Genomic DNA, 20,335 nt, shown 5'->3' on the forward strand with positions numbered 1-20,335 from the left:
CCCTTGACAGCATCCTTGTGGTTATTATTAACATTTGTACATTTCTTCTTTGTCACTGAATAAAATTTCCTTCTTTGTAATAGTAGGGCTATGGCAGTGAAAGTTGTGATCCCAAACCAGAACAGAATTGTACTGAGCACTGTAATTACTCAGCAGCAGCAGCAGAAGAAGAAGAGTTTGGATCTGATATCCCGCTTTATCACTACCCGAAGGAGTCACAAAGCAGCTAACATTCTCCTTTCCCTTTCTCCCCCACAACAAACACTCTGTGAGGTGAGTGGGGCTGAGAGACTTCAAAGAAGTGTGACTGGCCCAAGGTCACCCAGCAGCTGCATGTGGAGGAGTGGAGACACGAACCCGGTTCCCCAGATTATGAGTCCACCGCTCTTAACCACTACACCACACTAGCTTCCTTCTAAAAGTTTATAAAGGAGAATGTGAGATCCAAATGCAAAAGGATAGCAATTGGATCCAGGAATGTTTGAAATGTCCCTCACAATGAATAATAGAATACTTAATGGGCCTAAAGAACTTTAAGCACTTTTGAATAACTTCACATGTATATGGCTTAAAAGAATATTTTTGTCTTTTTCTCCACCATTTATAAATACTGATTTCCCTTATCTGCATTTCTTCTTCTTCTTCTTCTTCTTCTTCTTCTTCTTCTTCTTCTTCTGCGATCACTCGTAGCCAAGTTAGATCGTCTTCCATAAACACAGTTTTAACAGTTGGTCTGTAAGTGATTGTGGAGACCAATTCTGGATCCCCGTGTCCTTCCACAGTAGAGACATAGGTCTCCAGATGGGAGTTGATCATGGCGAGGGTGTGCCAAGCATGCCTTCCTCTTAGCACATTTCTCCCTTGCATTCTGAGTTCAAGCATCTTCAAAACCCATGCCACCTTTTGTAAAGGTGCTCGCAGGTGAGTGGTTCCCAGTTGTTGGTGCTTATACTACATATGGCATGCTACGTATCTGCATATGGCATTCATATAAATGGTAAGGTCTACATGTTTACATGAAATGTACTTATCCCTGTCTCTCAAATATTAGGCCACACATCTGGTAAAAAAGAAAAATGGTTAAAAACAACAACCATACATTTCTAAACTCTGCACACACATCCTACCTGTGGAATCTTGTAGATACTCAAAACATTAGCTATGTGGTGAGACGTTTCTGAGTGAAGTGCCCCAATGACTGAAAAAAGATTATCTTGGAAGTCACAGTTATAGTTGGGGATAAATCTGTCTCTTGTTGAAAGAAGTTTCATTGTAGCATGATAGGTAAATGCAGCATTGGAATAGATGTCATACATATGAAATCCCAGGGTGACATTTGGTAGGATCTTGGGGTTTTTGTTGATCTCATTTATAGCAAACACCAAGGCCAGGATGTGCTGATAGTTCTTAGTCACTGCACTATGAAAAGATTTGCATTTTGTTATATTTATTTTCTACACTTTTTAATAGTATTTCTATTGCATCATGCACATTTCTTATTATTATTAAGTTATTTATTGCTGTTGGTTTTGAACATTACAGTCCTGGAGTCCAGTACTTCATAAATTAATCATTTATTCAGGTGCTCAGCATTATGTTGGCATATCAAATATACATCAACAAGTAAGGTGGATCAAGAATGAGTTCAGAGCTGTAGTCATAATTTATGTTATAATGATAATTTATATTATTTTATCTACTTATTTAGCCTTCTTTCCCCTACCTTATCAGCAATACAACAAAACGGATCACAAAATTCTATTTTCAAATGCCTATTTGTTCTATTTTCAATTGCCATCTAAAGACATTAGTATAATATAACTATTTAATGGCCATAGAAATGTAGGACTGGAACAAATTATCCTTGGCATGATGTTACTGAGAAGTGCTGTAACAGAAAATGCTATGTTTTGTGTCCCTACCTTTATCACCTTCAGAATTGGAGTAATGTCACCAAACTGTGCCTGCCTGAAACCAAATCATAGCATTTTGCAGCTTTTGGACAACATAGAGCACATTATCTCTATCTGGAAAACTTCCAGTGTGTAGATTACTGAGACTAAAATACCTGGACTAAGCTATATCCCTGTTCTGGGATTTCTAGTTGACTGGACTCAGCAATCTCTTTGTTATACAAAGCAACTCTGTCATTCTCTTTCCTTCCTATGGAGATTATATTCTGAGGTAATTGTTTCTCACTGGCTCTTTCCATTCTGCTAGCTTTCCATTATGCCCACTATATCAATGATGTCTTCTAAGACTAAGTACTCCAATTCACCCCATTCGAGGCATCTGGCATTAATGTTTCTCTTTACAAGTCTTTTAAGCACTTGTATTTTAATCTGTGATACAATGGCCTCTCCGAATTGATTTCCTGTGTCCTTCTGCAGCTGCTGGACCACATTATCTCTATGTGGAATATTTCCAGGGTGTGTTCTATTGAGACTCTATATTCAGGTTCTAAGCTTAAATATTTCCTGTCCCATAAACTGAAAAAGTACTTAAAATGTCTCTCTTTTTCTCATTTATTTTGCTACTTCTGAACCATGGGGAAATATGAAAAAAATGGACAGGATATTTGCTTCAGTTTCAGAAAGCTAGCCCAAACCTGTGTGAAAGATTGATAGCAAGAGTAAGGAGGAATGTTTCAACTATGGCTATCATGCACTAAGGAGAGGATTGGACCAGATGCTTTTCAATTTTCCTTCCAACTTTATCATTCTATAGGGATGACATTAGTTGCCAGTTCAGAACTTGTGTCTACTCCAGTGAACAGGGAATCTGAGACTTGCGTCTAGCCTTCTGCCATTGACAGTCATGCAGCTCCAAGGTAGCAATGAAGCTGGATTACCATACCATATCAATATTGCCTAAATATCATGCTTGCTAAAGCTGTGGTCCTTAACAGCTGTAATTTCTTGTCATCTTGGAGTGTGAGTCAACATAGAAATACATTAACACATCATGCTAAAAGTTTTAGTAATGAAAATATATCTTTCATGCACTGCTACAGAACAAATTTGCCAACTCTACTGTATTGGGAGCTTGTAAAATAGAAAATATCCTAGGTATACTGTAGAAAAAAGTATTTCTTACATTGGTTCTTCAGATAGCTTCTGGGGAGGTTGTTCATCAAAAGCCTTTGGACTGGAAAGGATTATGCTCTGAGAACCAATGCTTCCAAAGATGATGTCTCCAGGCTGATAATATCTGTGAAGGATATCAAAGGGATCCTGCATTCCATATTTAACAACAGAAGGGGCCAATATTTGGGACAGTAGGAGCATATGCAGTACCACTGATGCAGGCATCCTGAATACTAATCTTTACTATTGATCTTGCTCCCTGTCTTCAGATGTAACATAATTATCAGTGTTTCTTCAATGTCAAGCCTTGTATGTCCCTGCACCCTAATTTTGGAGTTTAAGATCTTGCATCTCAAACAGGAAACTCATGGAGCTTTATCTCTCCCAAATTCTGCTCCTTAGTTCAGCATTGTATGGGACTGAGTTATATTTATTCCAAAGTTACAGTATTTTAATTAGTTCTGTTATTGACTATGCTACTATAGCTCTCGGGGATTCTGCAAGCAGCAGAATCAATTGCAGTTTGTTAGCTAATTACAGGGGACTCAGGTGAAAGATGTATTCTCTGGAGAACAGTGAAATAAATACATGATTGCCATCTCTGAAGGAAAGTATTATCTCTTACTCAGTGGGGTAGCCTTGAGTAACAAGAAGAAAATGGGGCTAGTAGTTAAAGAAATTGATCTGGATCCAAATCTGGAGCCAAAATCAAAAACATGAGAAGCTGCCTTAAACTAAGCCAGACAATTTGTTCACCTAGCCCCATATTGTCTACACTGACTGGCATGGGTTATCCACCTTTTAAAACAGGGGTCTCTGAATCCTACCTGCAGATACCAGCATTTGAACCTGGTACCATCATTATTGTTAGCTGAAGCTCTACCACTGAACTATGGCCTATTCCCCAAATTAGTAGATGTAAGCAGTGCTAGATGAAAGCAGTGGTGACAATATGTTGGAGGACAGGACTGTATGTGTTCATTAGCTTGCAATGTAGTTTCCAAGTTGGTCCATTGGAGTTGGTCAGAGTGGAGGAAAAACTACTGCAATGTTATAGGGTGATTCCACTGTCACCCCAGTCACCTTATGTAGTTGGAATGGAGAGGGGGCTGCAATTTAGTTCTTCACCTCAACAATAAAATGTCTTGGTCTGCCCCTGCTACCTTCCCTTATGTGTTTTCTCCACACTTGATGGTTATGATAGTAGAGGGCTTAATTGAATGCAGATTGAAAAAAGATTATGGGTAAATTTATCATGAGCTTTTCTCTCCCTCCCCACCCTTTAAGGAAGGAAGGAAAATTTAAAACATATAATTAAATAAATAGTGAATTGGGATTGAGACTTGAACAATATATGAAATTCTGGTGTATTCTGACTAATTTAGAATAAAGTTATGGCTCACTGAGGGAGCAATCCTACACACAAGAAGCTGGTATAAAGCAATTTGGTGTAAGTTAAGGTGGCATAAACTTACAGCACTCCCTAAACATGCTCAGCTGTAGAGCTTTTGCTCTGCCTCATCCTGACAGTGGGAGTAGGTTTCTACACCGGGTTGCAAGGTTATGTGACTGAGCAACACAGTATATTATGACTATCCCACACATAAAATATTACTGTAATGTCACCGGAACTTAGAAAGCAGTCACACACTGAGTTAGACCACTGTTCAGTTTAGCTCAGGACAGTTTACAGAAAGGTAGTAATTCTTAAAAATTTCACATGAGGTTGCTCCTCACCCTGCCAGCCATTGGTTGAACAAGAGATTGAAGTACAGATTATCTGTATGAGAAGCACTGAACCACAGCTCAGTTTTGATCACAATGATGTAATATTTTCGGAGTAAAGATGCAAGCCAGCAACTCAAGGCTGAAGGCTAAGATAAAGAAGTTCTCCACAGCTACCCTGTATTTCCCCATAGAATTCAGGTAGGCTGCAATGAAGGATAACCAAACACTGCAAAATACTAACAACAACAACACTTTATTACAGTCATAGACCAGCATAAGGAGGGAGGGGTACAATCTTTTAAAGTCATTTAAAATAAAAAAAGATAAAAAAACAAACAAACACTAAAAGAAGTTAAAACAGAATATATATAAGAATCCAAAAGAAGCTAAGAAGGTCTTAAAGAAGGGTTAGGAACATCATACAAGAGTGAAAGAGAACAAAAGGCTAGTATATATAAGACCACAGATATCAGTCTACAGAGCACTCCAGTATGAGTGCCCATTGCGTGGACAGTTGGAGTCCCCACCTCCACCCCAGGCGACTCCCGAGTGGAATAATGACTCAAGACAACGTGCTATGGGATTAAAACTGGTCACAACTTTATTAAGTTTCAGATGTAGGGAGACCTTGGCTCAGGCATTGGGCATTTATCCTTCCCAGTCCCCAGCCAGGGATCTGGGGGACATCTGGGTTATCCAAAATGTGTGGGGATTGGGCTGGCTCTGGAGAACATATGTTCAAGCAGAGAGCCCACCCCCTGTTTCACTGCCGTCGCAGGGGAGAGCAATAACAATCTCTCGGCATATGACCAATGCCTCCCCTCAAGACCCCTTTAACGGGGAACCCTGGGATCACCGCCACAAGGGGGGGTCACCACTTCACGCTCCCCCCCGCCATTTAGGGAAGATAGACTAAAAGATTCCACCCAAGGCCTGAAACCGATTCACAGGTAAGATCCACCCTCTGTTGTGTGGGCCCTATCTGGCCGATCCCCTGGCAACGCCTCCCCAGGTGGGATTGGGCGACTGGCTGAGGTTACCACAGCCTGTTTCCACGTGAATTGAAAACCATCGTTCATAGTTAGTGGGGCAAGGCCAAGGAGAAATAAAGATAGTCTGAGCCAGTAGTTGAGTATGGTCACCCAAACTGAAGTCTCCACTTTTATGAAACCTTTCTCTAGTCTCAGGGTGGCATTAGAGACACATTGTGGGACTTGAAGGGCTGATCTTAGAAATTTAGATTGTACAAATTCTAGGGATGAAAAAATAGAGAAGGGGCCCAGCTGGGCACCATAGACAAGTTGTGCTATTGTTTTGGCTTCAATGAATTTGAGTGCTGCAGGTATATAGTGGCCACCTCTGGTTTTAAGAAATTTAAGGATTGCAGATGAGCTTGTCTGTGCAGTTTCAGCAACATGTTCCCCGTGGGCTTTCCTACCGCTGGTAGAGTGAAAAACTACCCCCAGGTATTTGAAACAAGAGACCTGCTCAATCTTGTGGCCATCTATGCTCCAAGAGCGGCTCAAAGGCCTTTTGGCAAATGCCATGAGCTTAGTTTTCTGATTGTTGAGTTCTAGCTGGTCCTCCTTGCAGTATTGTGTTAATGTTCCCAGTGCTCTTTTGAGGCCAAAAGGTATTCTTGAAAGTATTGTTGCATCATCTACATACAGCAGGACAGAGATGTGTCTTCGAGCAAGTTTTTGGGGGTGAATGTTTATGTTGTGGAGATGGCCCACCATGGAATTAATGTAATAATTAAATAAGAGTGGGGCCAGTATGCAGCCTTGCTTGACACCTTTCTCAGTTTCAATGGCATCAGTAAGATGGCCCCGGGGGTTACATCTTACTTTGAGTGAGGTCCCTTCATGAAACATACATATTAGATTGTTGGGTTGAAATCACGACAGACGAGTGGTGGGTGTCAAAGGAGAGGCGTCTGCCGGGGCAAGTCCCGGGAACTCTCTTTTATTGAATATTACAAACATTGCCACAGGTGTGCTTGTGGCTGATTGGTTGATACAAACACAAGGCATCTTGTTGCTGATTGGTTAACATAGGTACAAGGCGGGAATAACATATAACATCAATCACTGATAGATTCAAAGACTGGGAACGGAGCTGGAACTAGACAGGCATGAAACCTCCTAATTAAATTATAACTAAAGATTGATATTGAGAGAACATAACATGAAGGAATACAACAATCACGTTCCGTAAATGTGGTCAGCAATGCATTAAGAACAGGTCAGGATACACTGTTTCATGAACTCAATGGGAACTGTTCAGAACATTATCAGACTTATGTGCAGAGGCAAAAACTTCCCAGAATGTAAGAGAGAAAAGAAGCAATAGTGCTAAAAGCAAGACTTTCCCAAAATGCCACAGTTATGTGCAGTAAGAGAACTGCAGAAAGAAAACTTCACAGTGAGAGAACTGCAGAAAGAAAAACTTCCCTTCATCTCCCCCTTTCTTTTCTTGTTTGCGAGGCGTTCTAGGTAGATAAGGCAAAAATACTTCGGGATTAGTGGTGTGCCAGCGAATGCCCGAAATAAGCCTGCCAGGGTCGATGGGACAAAAATACTTCAGGATACGTGGTTTGCCAGCGCATGCCCAAAATAAATCCGCCCACATCTCCCCTAAGGTTTACTGTTGGTGTTGCCATTTCGCAATGTAAGCAGCAAGGAGTTTACTGGGTGGTGGAGGGGGGGAGAGAAGCCGAGAGAAAAGACTCATGAGGCTAGGAACGCATTGAAGGAAACAGCATAGTAAAATAAGAATACAAATTATGAAAATGGCATATTGAAAAAGACTATGAAGCCAAGTAAGATTTGGCAACCAAGCGGTAAGCCACTGGGTGAAAGAATCCCAGAGGCCAGGAAAACCAATGTCCTGTTTAATGTGATGTGTAAGATTTTGCAAATGAGAGATTTGACTTTGAATGGCTCTTCAGAATTATCAGCAATATTGAAGCAACACATGTCATTCACTTGTTCACAGCCATAATGATGAAGCATCAGCAAATAGTGATAGCAGCACGATTTCGTAAAAGTCCATAGTGGAGTTCACTGTTCTTTATTCAAAAGGTGAAGGGCTTGAGGAGTATAATTCAGAGTTTTTGCTGCATAACAAGCTAAAGAAGTAATGTTCATTCGATTCCGTACAGCCAATCCAGGGACTCCTAAGAGAGAAGCAACTAAAGAGATATATTCAGACCTACTGAGAAGAGAGACAAAAGCATCACAATCATTAGTCAATTCAGTATTGCAGCGATAAAATGATGGACAAACGGCTTAAACAGCAAGGTGTGCCATGGCTGATGTATTGCTGGAATGTAATTAAACGTATAGCCAGGACACGACCAGAAGATTTCCAGTTGAGGGGAAGTGCAAGCTTACTCATTAAATTGAATGGTAGCTTGTAATTGCTGTAGTAAATCTCTTCCCCACAGATTGAGGTGGATTTTCAGCACACAGGGCTGGATGTAAGCAATGGTTTCAGAGCTACCAGGCAGAGAAACAGGCAGCCACTGTACGCTTTTGGAAGAGGTTTGGGGGCCACCCACACCCCAGACTGCAGAAGCAGACTCAAGGGGCCACGTGGGGTCCCAGCAACTACTAGAAATTACAGAAACGTCTGCGCCTGTGTCAATCAAGCCTTCCAGCACAATACCATTGATTTTATACTTACGAAGAAGTTTCTTCTCACCAATCCTCTGGACTACAGCTAACAGCTGTGGAGGGAAAGAAGAGAGCTCGTGCAAATTAGTATCCATAATAGAAGCAGTAGGATGAGAAGGGAGCACCACCAAATGCGCCCAAGACTCACCCTTTTTTAATTGCATGGGCATATGGCTCCAGAGTTGAACCATTATTGTGCCTACATAGTCAGGATCCAGAACTCCAGGAATAACCTGGATTCCTTCCTTTGCCGCAGAAAATTTGGGTAAAATTAAACCTGCGACTTTAGGAGGCAGGGGACCTGCCAATTGAGTGGGCATAAGCACAATTTCACCAGGTAAAACAGAGTCTTTGGTCTCCTGATTGATCAAATCAATGGCAAATTCAGAGGGTGTGTTTTTTGAAAAGTTTGCAGCAGCAGAAAGTAAAGGTGGAAATCTCTCTAATTTTCCTGGCCCGAGAGAGAGGCCGTGATGCAGTTTCCCGAACTCCTGCATTGATTAGCCCAATGATAGCCTTTGCCACATTTCGGGCACTTTTTAGAAGGTTTAGCCTTAGAGGCAGCACCATCCTTGTGTGCCCCCCTGCCAGGGGCTCTGCATTGCTTGGCAAAATGGCCTGGGCGCTTGCAATTAAAGCAGTTACCAGTAGGCTTAGAGGTTGCTTGGATTGCGCCGGCGAGCAAAGACATCGCATGGCTCTGGCTACCGACATCCGCACAAGCTTGAATCATATCGGCCAGTTCATATTTAGGGCGATGTATGATTGACTGCAAAGCTTTCTTGCAATCAGTGTTTGCGTTTTCAAAGGCCAATTTTTTCATCAATTCATTTTGAGCAGTGGTGTTATCAATCTGCCTAGTGACTGATTCTTTCAATCTATCTATAAACTGATGGTATGGCTCCGAATGCTGTTGCTTAATATTTACAAAGGAGCTCAGTGGTTGCCCAGAAACAGGGACTTTCCGAAAGGCGCGTTGTACACAGGTCGCGGTGCGAACAAAATGTACAGGTGTCAGTGTTGCTTGGGCAGTTATATCAGCAAACTGACCAGCGCCATAAAGTTCATTGGCAGTATGTTGCGGATCAGACAGCGCTGAAGCGCTATGTTTAAATTCACTCTCAAACACCACATACTGAGCAGGGGACAAAAGCATGCGCATCAGGTCTTTCCAGTCCTGAGGTAGCATAATGTAACCAGTTGCTATGCCTTCTAGCATCCCTGTCACATAAGAGGATTTCAGACCAGAATCAGCAATGGCTTTCCTTAATTCCCTCATTACAGAATAAGGAAGCGATTCATAATAAATCTGCTGTTGAGCAGTTCCAGGGTTTGAATAAGAGATAGGGAAAGCAGATGGCATTTCACCTGGCCACTCAGACTCCTCCTCTAAGGACAGGAGCCCTTTCTGCCTTGCCAGAGAGAGTGCAGCGCGCACAGCTCCTATAGAGCAAACAGGGGCTGTGGCAGACGGAGAAGGGATGGGGGGGAGGAATCAGGCTGAGGTGGAGGGATGGGGGGGGAGGATGCAGGCTGAGGAGGGTGAGACGCAGGGAGGGATTGGCTGGGCTGCAAAGGAGAAGGAGGTAAAAGTTTCGGGTGGGGGGGGATTGTCTGCGATGGCGAAAAGTGCTGGTGGCGAGCGAGACGCCTGTGGTAATTTAGCAACGGCATCAGCACATTTCTGCCAAGTGAGCAGACAATGAATCGGAGCCCTAGGTTCTGCAAAAAGGGTCTTTCCGATCTTTTGCCAAGTCTCTACTTCCAAAGATCCTTTCTCTGGATAGGAGGGAAATTGGCAAGAAATCTCACATAGCAATTGTTCAATTTCTTTCAAGGAAATATTAACACCCACCTCCCGCTGCCTAACTAAATAAAGCAATTCTTTAGCATGCTCTTTCTGGAATTTAGTCAATTCCCCTCCCATACTCACGAAAGTAGCGCGCTGAGACTTTTCCAGTCGGGTGAAGTATGAAGTTTGGCTGCGTAAGGGATCTGGCACGTCAGGGGTCACCAGATGTTGGGTTGAAATCACGACAGACGAGTGGTGGGTGTCAAAGGAGAGGCGTCTGCCGGGGCAAGTCCCGGGAACTCTCTTTTATTGAATATTACAAACATTGCCACAGGTGTGCTTGTGGCTGATTGGTTGATACAAACACAAGGCATCTTGTTGCTGATTGGTTAACATAGGTACAAGGCGGGAATAACATATAACATCAATCACTGATAGATTCAAAGACTGGGAACGGAGCTGGAACTAGACAGGCATGAAACCTCCTAATTAAATTATAACTAAAGATTGATATTGAGAGAACATAACATGAAGGAATACAACAATCACGTTCCGTAAATGTGGTCAGCAATGCATTAAGAACAGGTCAGGATACACTGTTTCATGAACTCAATGGGAACTGTTCAGAACATTCTCAGACTTATGTGCAGAGGCAAAAACTTCCCAGAATGTAAGAGAGAAAAGAAGCAATAGTGCTAAAAGCAAGACTTTCCCAAAATGCCACAGTTATGTGCAGTAGGAGAACTGCAGAAAGAAAACTTCACAGTGAGAGAACTGCAGAAAGAAAAACTTCCCTTCATTAGATGAAGCATTTGCCGGTCTATTGAGGTAGCCTCCAGTTTTTCTGGATATGGAGTCAAATGTTGCTTTGAGGTCTATGAAAGCAGTGCAAAGGGAGGTTGTTTTATAGGAGGAGAACTTTTCAATTAGGTGCTGAAGTACTGAGCACTGATCAGTAGTGGATCGAGCATCCCTAAAGCCAGCTTGCTCTTCTGCAATCCAATCAAGGAGTTTCCATTGTAGATGTCTTGTGCAGAGTTTTCTGATGATGCTGAAGAGACTAATCAGTCTGTAGTTTTCAGGCTCCTCCTTTTTTCCTTTTATATATAACATGCTGAAAGTGGTGAACTTGGCTTCATGGAGGTTCTCGGAAAGGAAAGGTGCAGGAAAGCTCAAGGCACAGTAAAACACTGTGGTTGAGCCCTCATTTCAGTGGCAGAAAGGGAATTTCAAGATGTCTTTATAAAGGGAGAACAATTTCAAGAACATCTTGCTTCTAAAATTATTTATAAATTACTAGGCATCTGTAGAGTTCTAGTGCATGTACAGACTGGGATAGCTCACAGAACAACACATCTGTTGTATTACACAGTGAAAAATCAAGGCTTTTTTCTTATTAGTTGTTCCCTATTGTTCAGCTGAGGGTTCATCACAATAATGTAACACTTGGGGAGAAAGATGCAGCCCAGCAACCCAGAGCTGGAAGCTAAAATAGAGAAGATCTCAACGGCAACAATGTATTTTCCTTTGGTGCTCAGATAGGTTGGAACAAAGGACAGCCACACACTGCAAAAGACCAACATGCTGAAAGTGATAAACTTGGCCTCATTGAAACTGTCAGGTAATTTTCTGGCAAAGAAAGCCAGAGTGAAGCAGGTAAGTGCCAGGAAACCCATGTAGCCCAAGACACAGTAAAACATGATAGTGGAGCCCTCATTACATTCTAATAAAATTTCATCATTCATGGAATGAGTGTCAGTATGTGGAAATGGGGGAGAGGTTTCCCACCATACAACACAAAGCCCTGTTTGGATAAGTGAGCAAGAAAGAACAATGGAGGTGGACAATCTTTTCCCCACCCACTTCCTCATCCTGGATCCTGGTTTGGTAGCCATGAAAGCCAGAACCACAGTCACCGTTTTGGACAGCAGACAAGAAACAGCCACTGAGAAGATGATGCCAAAGGCAGTTTGCCGGAAGAGACACGTCACCCTCTGAGGCTGGCCAATGAATATCAAGGCACAAAGGAAGCAGAGCAGAAGGGAGATGAGGAGAGTGTAGGTGAGGCCTCTGTTGTTGGCTTTCACAATGGGGGTGTCATGGTGCTTCCTGAAAATCCCTAGCACTAGAGCAGTGATCAATGAACATGTGAGAGCACCAGTAGCTAAGATGATCCCCAAAGGTTCCTCATATGACAAGAAATGTATACGCTTGGGAATGCATGCATTTTTATCCTCGTTTGGATAATGATCTTCTTGGCATTGAAAGCAGTCAGGCATATCTGAAAAAAGGAAGAAATGTTGTGGTCTCTATTATATCAAAGTAGGTTTTTATAAAAAGAAGATTGATTTGAGATCTTGTTTTTGTATAAAGTGACCTATATAATGAATAAATATAACATATGCACTATTTTACACTTACTGAACATTCAATTCTCTGTGGGTTGTGAAATGTGTGTACATAACAGTTGACACAACCATGGTTCATTACATATTCCAAAAGAATTATCACATTTCAAAGCATTTCCCAGAACATCTAGAATAATTTATCCTATTAGTCCTAGCCCCTTCAACTCCTCTAGCATGTCATCATTTGAAACTGTAACAATGTAAGGCTCATTGTGTTACTTCCAAATTGTACACACATTTCAAATACAGAATGATCTATCTCCTCTTGTTGAATGTATCATGGACCATTTTGTCCCACCATTTAGCCCAAGAGAAGTATCATGGTTGAATGGCTGGCTAGGCCCTATTATGTTCAAGGATCGAGCCTATCAGAGGACATGGAATTGGGTTTTCTTGAGCATCTGTTCCCTTCTGTACCAGTCTCAATACAGTTTTCTGCTTGCTCATTCCCCTGTATCAATTTGGGATTACACATTTATCTTTTGGGAGAAGGGCAACTGAAAGTATTTGTTTGGGGGGGGGTTCCATAGGCATAGCTAGGATTTATTTTAGGAGAGACAGGTATTATGTTTGGAGGCAGAACTGAGTTATCTGTGACACAGTTGGTCAGTTAGTTAAGTATTTGTTTTTATTTACTAGTTTTGGGGGGGGGCAGCTGCCCCCCCCACACCTATGCCCATGGGGTTTTCCATTATTAGACTACAGTTAATGCAGGATGTGGTGGTTTAATTTGGTAATTGGCTCTTTTACTTTGGTCACGTGCATTTGACCTAAATTTGGCAAGTACATCATATAGGGAGGAGGTGGGTGCTTGGCGTTTATTGTGAAATAATGTTTTCCCAACCTTCCTCTTATTGCTAGCTGCCTTGAAGTGTGTTAGGGAGTGGGGTCAAGGTTCAAGAAGCTTCTTCTTTCCAAATGCTGCCCAAGTGATATGGGATGGAAGAGTGAGGAGCCTCCTGAGCTTGCATTGGATAAGGGCCAGCAGTGAAAAGCACTGACCTATAATCTAAAGCCAGTGTAGTGCTGCGGTGTTGCAGAATTGGTGCAAACTTTAGTTATGCTTGCATATAGGATTGGATTATTAGTTATCTTGTTGCAAATCTTTAATTATAGTTAAATTAAGTGTTGAGCTATTACCCAATGGAACTGGAACCTCAAATCCTCTAGCTATCTCTTTCCTTACCTCAGGACTCCTCACAAACCCCACAGAGCTCAGCATCCTACTAGAGCTCTTTTGTCTGGATGGACTGTGCCTTTTAACAACGATAATGCCTCTTGCTAGCCTGGACTGAGAGGGAAGAGAGGTGTGTGAAGGTGCACAAATTTATCTTCTTTGTAGCTGGAATGTAGCCTATTGTATTAAGGCAAGAGTCATAATTTGATCTATCTACTTTTATATCTGGATATATCCCTGAAAATCTGTTCATAGGAATATGTGGCCCTTGGGCTTAACATTTTTCCCACCCTGGTTTTAACCATCCTGCTATTGTCTGTTGTCTCATTCTGCAGTAGGTATGAGTAACCTTTGGACCTCCAGGTGTTCCTACACTACAGTTCTCATCATCCCTGGCCATTTACATGAATGCTGGGGCTGATGGGAATTGTAGTTCAGCAATATCTGGAGGGCCAGAGGTTCCCCACACCTATTCCAATTATCTGTTGAGATTACTTTTTGATGTCGAGGCCTGCATGCATTATTCTCTGAATTATGTACAACTTATTTGATAACGTTGTGTGCAACCAATCTTACCTTTCTCATTTGATATCTTATTTTCTGGACACAGAATGCAGTCGTAACAGCAAGACAGCTGTCCTTCCTTCTTTTTCTTGCTATAACCTGAATTGCAGTGATCGTTGCATAGAGAAAGGGGCTGTACCTAATCCATAAGTGAAAGGGGAGAATGTGAATTTTGTGTGGTTTTAATACCAAGGTGTTTGATAAGTAAGATTAACACCATTCAGATAGCAAATTGAAGATAGGCACACTCAGAAAGTGACACAGTTACCTCTTACAGTGTGAAAGTTACCCATTGGGAAGTATCTCCTTTCCTTTCAGTACAGCCCTCTTACAGTGACAATGTTTCACTGTCCTTCAATGAAAGCTAACACACAGGCACTAGAGGGAGACAGCCATGCAAAATATCTGTCATTGTTATTATGAATAGAGGAAGATCTTTAGAAAAGGATGCCCATTTTGTTAAAAAATATGCATTACTGACAGTGATTATTTTATTTTACTTTATTTTCCAGTGGGTTTCCTCAGGGAAAGCAGTGAGACAAAAATGAAAATATTTTATAAAAATCAAAATCAAACCACTCAGACATGGATTTCAAAATCCCGGACCTGTGCTTTGAAAGCATGACACAAAAAAGGTAGTGTGGATGAGCCCAATGCTTCCGTAAGGAAACTGCAGAAACTGCTGTTTCCAAGTCCTACCTGGTTAAACCAGCTGTGCCACACAATGTCATCTTCATTAACAGTGAATTCTTGCTCTGAAATTGGGGTTTCAGGATCCATCTTTCCAACTTTTACTCGAACAAAAGATTGGTTTGGGAATGTGACCCAGTTTACAATATCAAATCCACCTATTAATACTCTATTTTGATCAAAAGAAACCACATCCCCAGCAGTGTTGTTAAATGAGACTTGTTTCAGAAAGTGGTGGATCTAGATTGAAAAGGAAAACACAGGTGCTTAACAAAAGGAACTTGAACCATTATCTCTGAGATACAATAGTCTACCATTGTGGAATGTATTGGGTTGTTGTTTTTTATCCTGGACCTTGTCAACACCACTGAAAATGTTTCCACACTGTCGTGGGAAAAACATTATATTTATTCAATATAACATCTTAGAAGATCTGCAAGCCAACACACATAATTATACTAATCAAAATATAGTTCAGGTAGCGAAGTTACTAAGATGGGAGAAGCCATGTCTCCCTCCCTCTCCCTCCCTCCCTCTCTCCCTCCCTCCCTCTCTCTTTGTCTGGCATGTTTCTAATTGAAACCTGTGGCCTTGGAACAAGGGACCTCCTTGCTTCGAAAGCATCAGATATTTAAAGTTAACAAGTGCCCAACAGTCCCAACAGCTCAGCATTCACCCTAACACACATGCAAAGCCCCCCTCTCCCAGTGATCCCACACAAGGCAGTGTAAAGTGGCCAAAGAGAACCCTTAATCCAATACTGCCTTACCATCTCTTCACTTGTCTTTACTGGCAGCCTATCAGCTAATTAAACCAATCAAAACTCATTGCCACTCCATGCAAGTTGCTCTCAACAGCTTGAAGTAGATGAATAAGGGGAGCCCCCAGGCCAATTTGGAGCTCCTGCAAAATTTCTGCTCAGCTCCCAAATGGGCAATTAGCAAAGTCCATACTGCACAGGGAAGGAGGGAGGGAGGGAAGGCACTCCAAAGAGAAGACTAGAGTGTTTCTTCCTCGATTGGGCCGGATTGGTCAATCTTCTCACATAGGCTAACCCACCCACGCCCACCATGACAAATCAACAGAATCTTCTTCTGAGGGGGAGCTGGGGTGTCACAAATTGGCCCCAACTTGAGTATGAGGATGTCACAAGTCACACTGAAACTCTTCTTTCTCTACATGATGTTACCTGTATTAAATAATGTAATATATCAGTAGTGAAATGTTATTAATGACAACGCCATTTATGTTTGAATATTTCTCACAGGCCTTACCTGCCATGGTACAATATTCTGAAGTTCCCTTCTTTCTTCTTCTGCCATTGTTGTATATTTGGATCTGGATGAAAGCAGGGCATGTAAAGCATGGGCCACTGCATAGACAGCGTTATAGATACTGTAACTGTGACCAGTCATGCTCATTTCAAAAAAAGGCCCAGGAAGGTTCTCCAGACTCTCATCTCCAGTACAAATATCACCCACCACATCATCCAAAGCAGAGCTTGGGAATACACAGCCAAATGCCTGTTCCCAGAAATCTCTGATAAAACCATCTTCTGTTGTACTGGAAGGGTTTCTACCCTGAAGAAATTCCTTGAACCCTTGAACCTCTTTGAAGTGGATTGCAAAAGATAAAGCACCATGGAGGACTTGTATATCCCAATGCCGTTGGTGGACAAATGATTTTAACTCCATCTGTGCTGTTAGAATCCAGATCCTACCTTTTGGCTTTTGTATTGTGTCATCCAACTCTGGTAGAAATAGTACCCATCTCAAAAAGATTATGGAATCTGCTTCTCCATAGAACACCAATGCATTGGCTGTGCTGCTCATGACTCTGATGTAGGTTTCAATCCCTTTTTTCATTACTTCTCCGTTCTCATCATCTTCATCAAAACTAAAACTTGAAGGGCATGTTTCTACAAAGGCTAAACAGATGCCCTTCTGGGAAAATAAGGGAAGCATGTGTTGCAGAAACATTTCTACCTTATCATTGTCATCAGCAATGAATCCAAACCATATCCATTTGAAGTGAATGAGTAACTGTAGAATCCCCAAGTACTGGAGGATATCATCTGGGACCATTCGATAGGAGGAAAGAAATTCAGTTTGAAGTGTCCTCCAAGACATAGAACCATACAATAGCTAAAGGTCAATTTGGAGAGTAGGCAGAATTATTATCTTACCATAGGGAAAGTTGTGGTACTAAGCTGCCATAGAGTCATGTCACTCATCAAACAATATAGTTCCTTCTTACAGATTGTAGAGGAGGAGTATGTAGTCCAGTGCAAAAGAAGGATAACAGTCCAATAACATATAAACAGCCCTCAACATGAACAGTAGAAAAATTAAAAGACATAAAGAATTCTAAGCCCATCTGAATCATCAAATGAAAAATTCACATGTACATGACCTGATCTCCTCAGATGTGTTGATAACAATATTACTAAAGCTCATATAAGGAAAGGTTTCTATTCACTATGTAATAAAGATAAACATTATTTTGATTTCTCTGAATAACATGTTCAGTGAAATGATGAAACATATTTGTTTATACCCATTGCTGTCTTTGAATGGCTATGACACATCTGAAAATAAAGAAGAAAATGACATAAAATGTAGATTCCTGAATCACACAAGCACTCTACCTGAGGAATCTTGAAGATACTCAAAACATTTGCTATCTGGTGAGATGTTTCTGAATGCAGTGCCCCAATGATGGAAATCAGATTTTCCTGGATGTCACATTTGTAGTTGGGGATAAATATATTCCTTGTGGAAAGCAGTTTCATTGTGGCATGATAGGTCAATTCAGCACTGGAATAGATGTCATAAATGTTGAATCCCAGGGTCACATTTGGTAGGAGCTTGAGATTTTTATTTAGCTCCTTTACCGCAAACACCAAGGCCAGGATGTGCTGGTAATTCTTTGTCACTATACTGCAAAGATATTTGCATTTAGTGTTACATGCATTTTGCACATTTTATAAAAATATTTCTACCATGCTGTGCACATATTTCATTATTACTATTCACCACAATGTTGCTATAACCTAGTACTGTGCACTTATTACTGACTGCCTACCATTAATATCATCTATTACATTTCTTTTTTAAAAATTACTTTTTTATTCAAAATTAAAACAAAACATATTATCTAGAAACATATCATCCATATTTTCCCCCCTTTTCCTCCCTCCCCCCACAGAACCCACCCACCCCCACCCCCCAACTTCCCTCAGTTCCAGTCTTTGATTTCTCTAAAAATGCTGTTTTCTGCATGTTACACAGTTGTATAGATCCTCAAACTATTTAAGTAATAATTATCAATAAAAAGTTTGTGAATGTTTATTCAAAATACTAAAGAGGGTAAAAGCATTTCTTACACAGGCTCTTCAGATAGCGTCTGTGGAGGTTTATGTATGAAGTCTTTTGGACTGGAGAGGATGAGACTCTGAGAACAAATAGCTCCAAATATTATGTCTCCTGGTTGAAAATATTTGTGAAGGATATGGTAGGGATCCTGGATTCTACATTTAGCAAAAGGACTATTGCCCACTATGAGGAGAATCATCAGCTGTAACACCACCGATGCAGCCATTCCGAGTAAAAAACCCCCACTCTTAATCTAGATTACCTTTTCTGCAGAAGTAAAAGTATGATTAATGTTTCTTAGCAGCAGAACAACATGCGTCCCTGCTTCCTACTTACTGAAATTTAAAATGCGATGGAACACTGTATTTCTATTCAGAATTGTATGAGAGAGGGTTCCCTTTATTCCATCAGTCTCAGAATTTCCCCTTCGTTTTGTTATTGACTAGGCTAGTCTAACTCTTGAGTGGATTTTGAAAACAGTGACAATAATTGCAGTTCACTGAATAATTGCAGGGGACTCAAATTGCATGATTGTCATGTCCAAAAGGAAGCATTTTCTCTCTATTAGTTGGACAGTGCAGAACAATAATAAGAAAATTATACTAGCAAAATTAAATAACTTATGCTGGGAGTGGGGGATGAGAAATATTTGAGTTTTCTTCAGGCCTTTGGTCCATCTAATCCATTATTGTCTGCATATGGGTTCAACAATATTATGTCCTTGCATGCCCGTCTGTCTGCCAGTACCTCCTATTGTGCCAATGAAAGGTTTCAGTATATAATGCTTCAAAAATCCATAATGCATTAAAAACTGCTCAATGTAGCTTGACCTCTCCTATGCCACCTACGACATGCCCACATTTCATTGCATATGCCTTCTATCAGAACAGAGGAGCAAAACACACTTCTTTTTAATTAAAGTGTTGCAGATCAGATATGTAGGTCAATGTGGTTTTTTGTGGTCCATACTAAATTTAATTCACCATCTTCTGTCATAATTCCATGGATATTTTGGCAATCTGTAGACTGGGGAATTATAAAAAGATAACATTGTGGGTTTCTTCTAATGTTATGATTAGTAATATGGAAGATAGGTTTTATATTTTGAAGAAAACACACAAACATATATAATGACTTTTATTTTATTCTGTGACAGATATGAGCAAGTCTCTTTTTAATTTACAGAAGAAACATATAATTTCTTTATTAATTGAGAATACTCATACTGCAAGAAACATCAAAATAGCCATTTGCTATTAAAGTTGTCAATAGCAAGGGTACTCATCCTTGGCTCACCTGCTTCCCAAGCAACAGTACTACTGGCCTACATGTAGTCCCACATTCAGTTTTTACAATGACTCATTAAGGGGCAATATATAAAAAATTATATTACATGTAAAAGTGGTGTCCTGTTTGCTTATAAGTTACATTGGTTTGCCCAGGGCAAGTTAACATGACTGACACATACTACTACTAATAATAATTATAATAAGGATAGTAATAATATGTAAATCTTATCACTTGAATTAATAAATTTGGAGATTCATAATTTGGTAACTACAGCAGAAAAAGGTGCTGTCCCAAGTTTTTATGAACCTTGTCTCCCTTGGAGGAGGGATATACAACATGATATCTCAAGATGATAGTAAATTTTGTGCAGGCTCGTAGAGAAGGAAGAGGTTTTTCATAAGAACTAAAAACCTGAGTTGTGATAGGGAACAAACTGGATATGGAGTATGACATGTATTATATGGTTCATAAAGCACATGCCAGGGAAGAAAAGTCTTGACTGTTTTATTTTTCAAAATACTCCTCAAGGACAGCTCTGTGTAGAGCATG

This window comes from Podarcis pityusensis, assembly GCF_964106645.2.
Source record: "Podarcis pityusensis genome assembly, chromosome: 13".
NCBI classification, from domain to species: Eukaryota; Metazoa; Chordata; class Lepidosauria; order Squamata; family Lacertidae; genus Podarcis; species Podarcis pityusensis.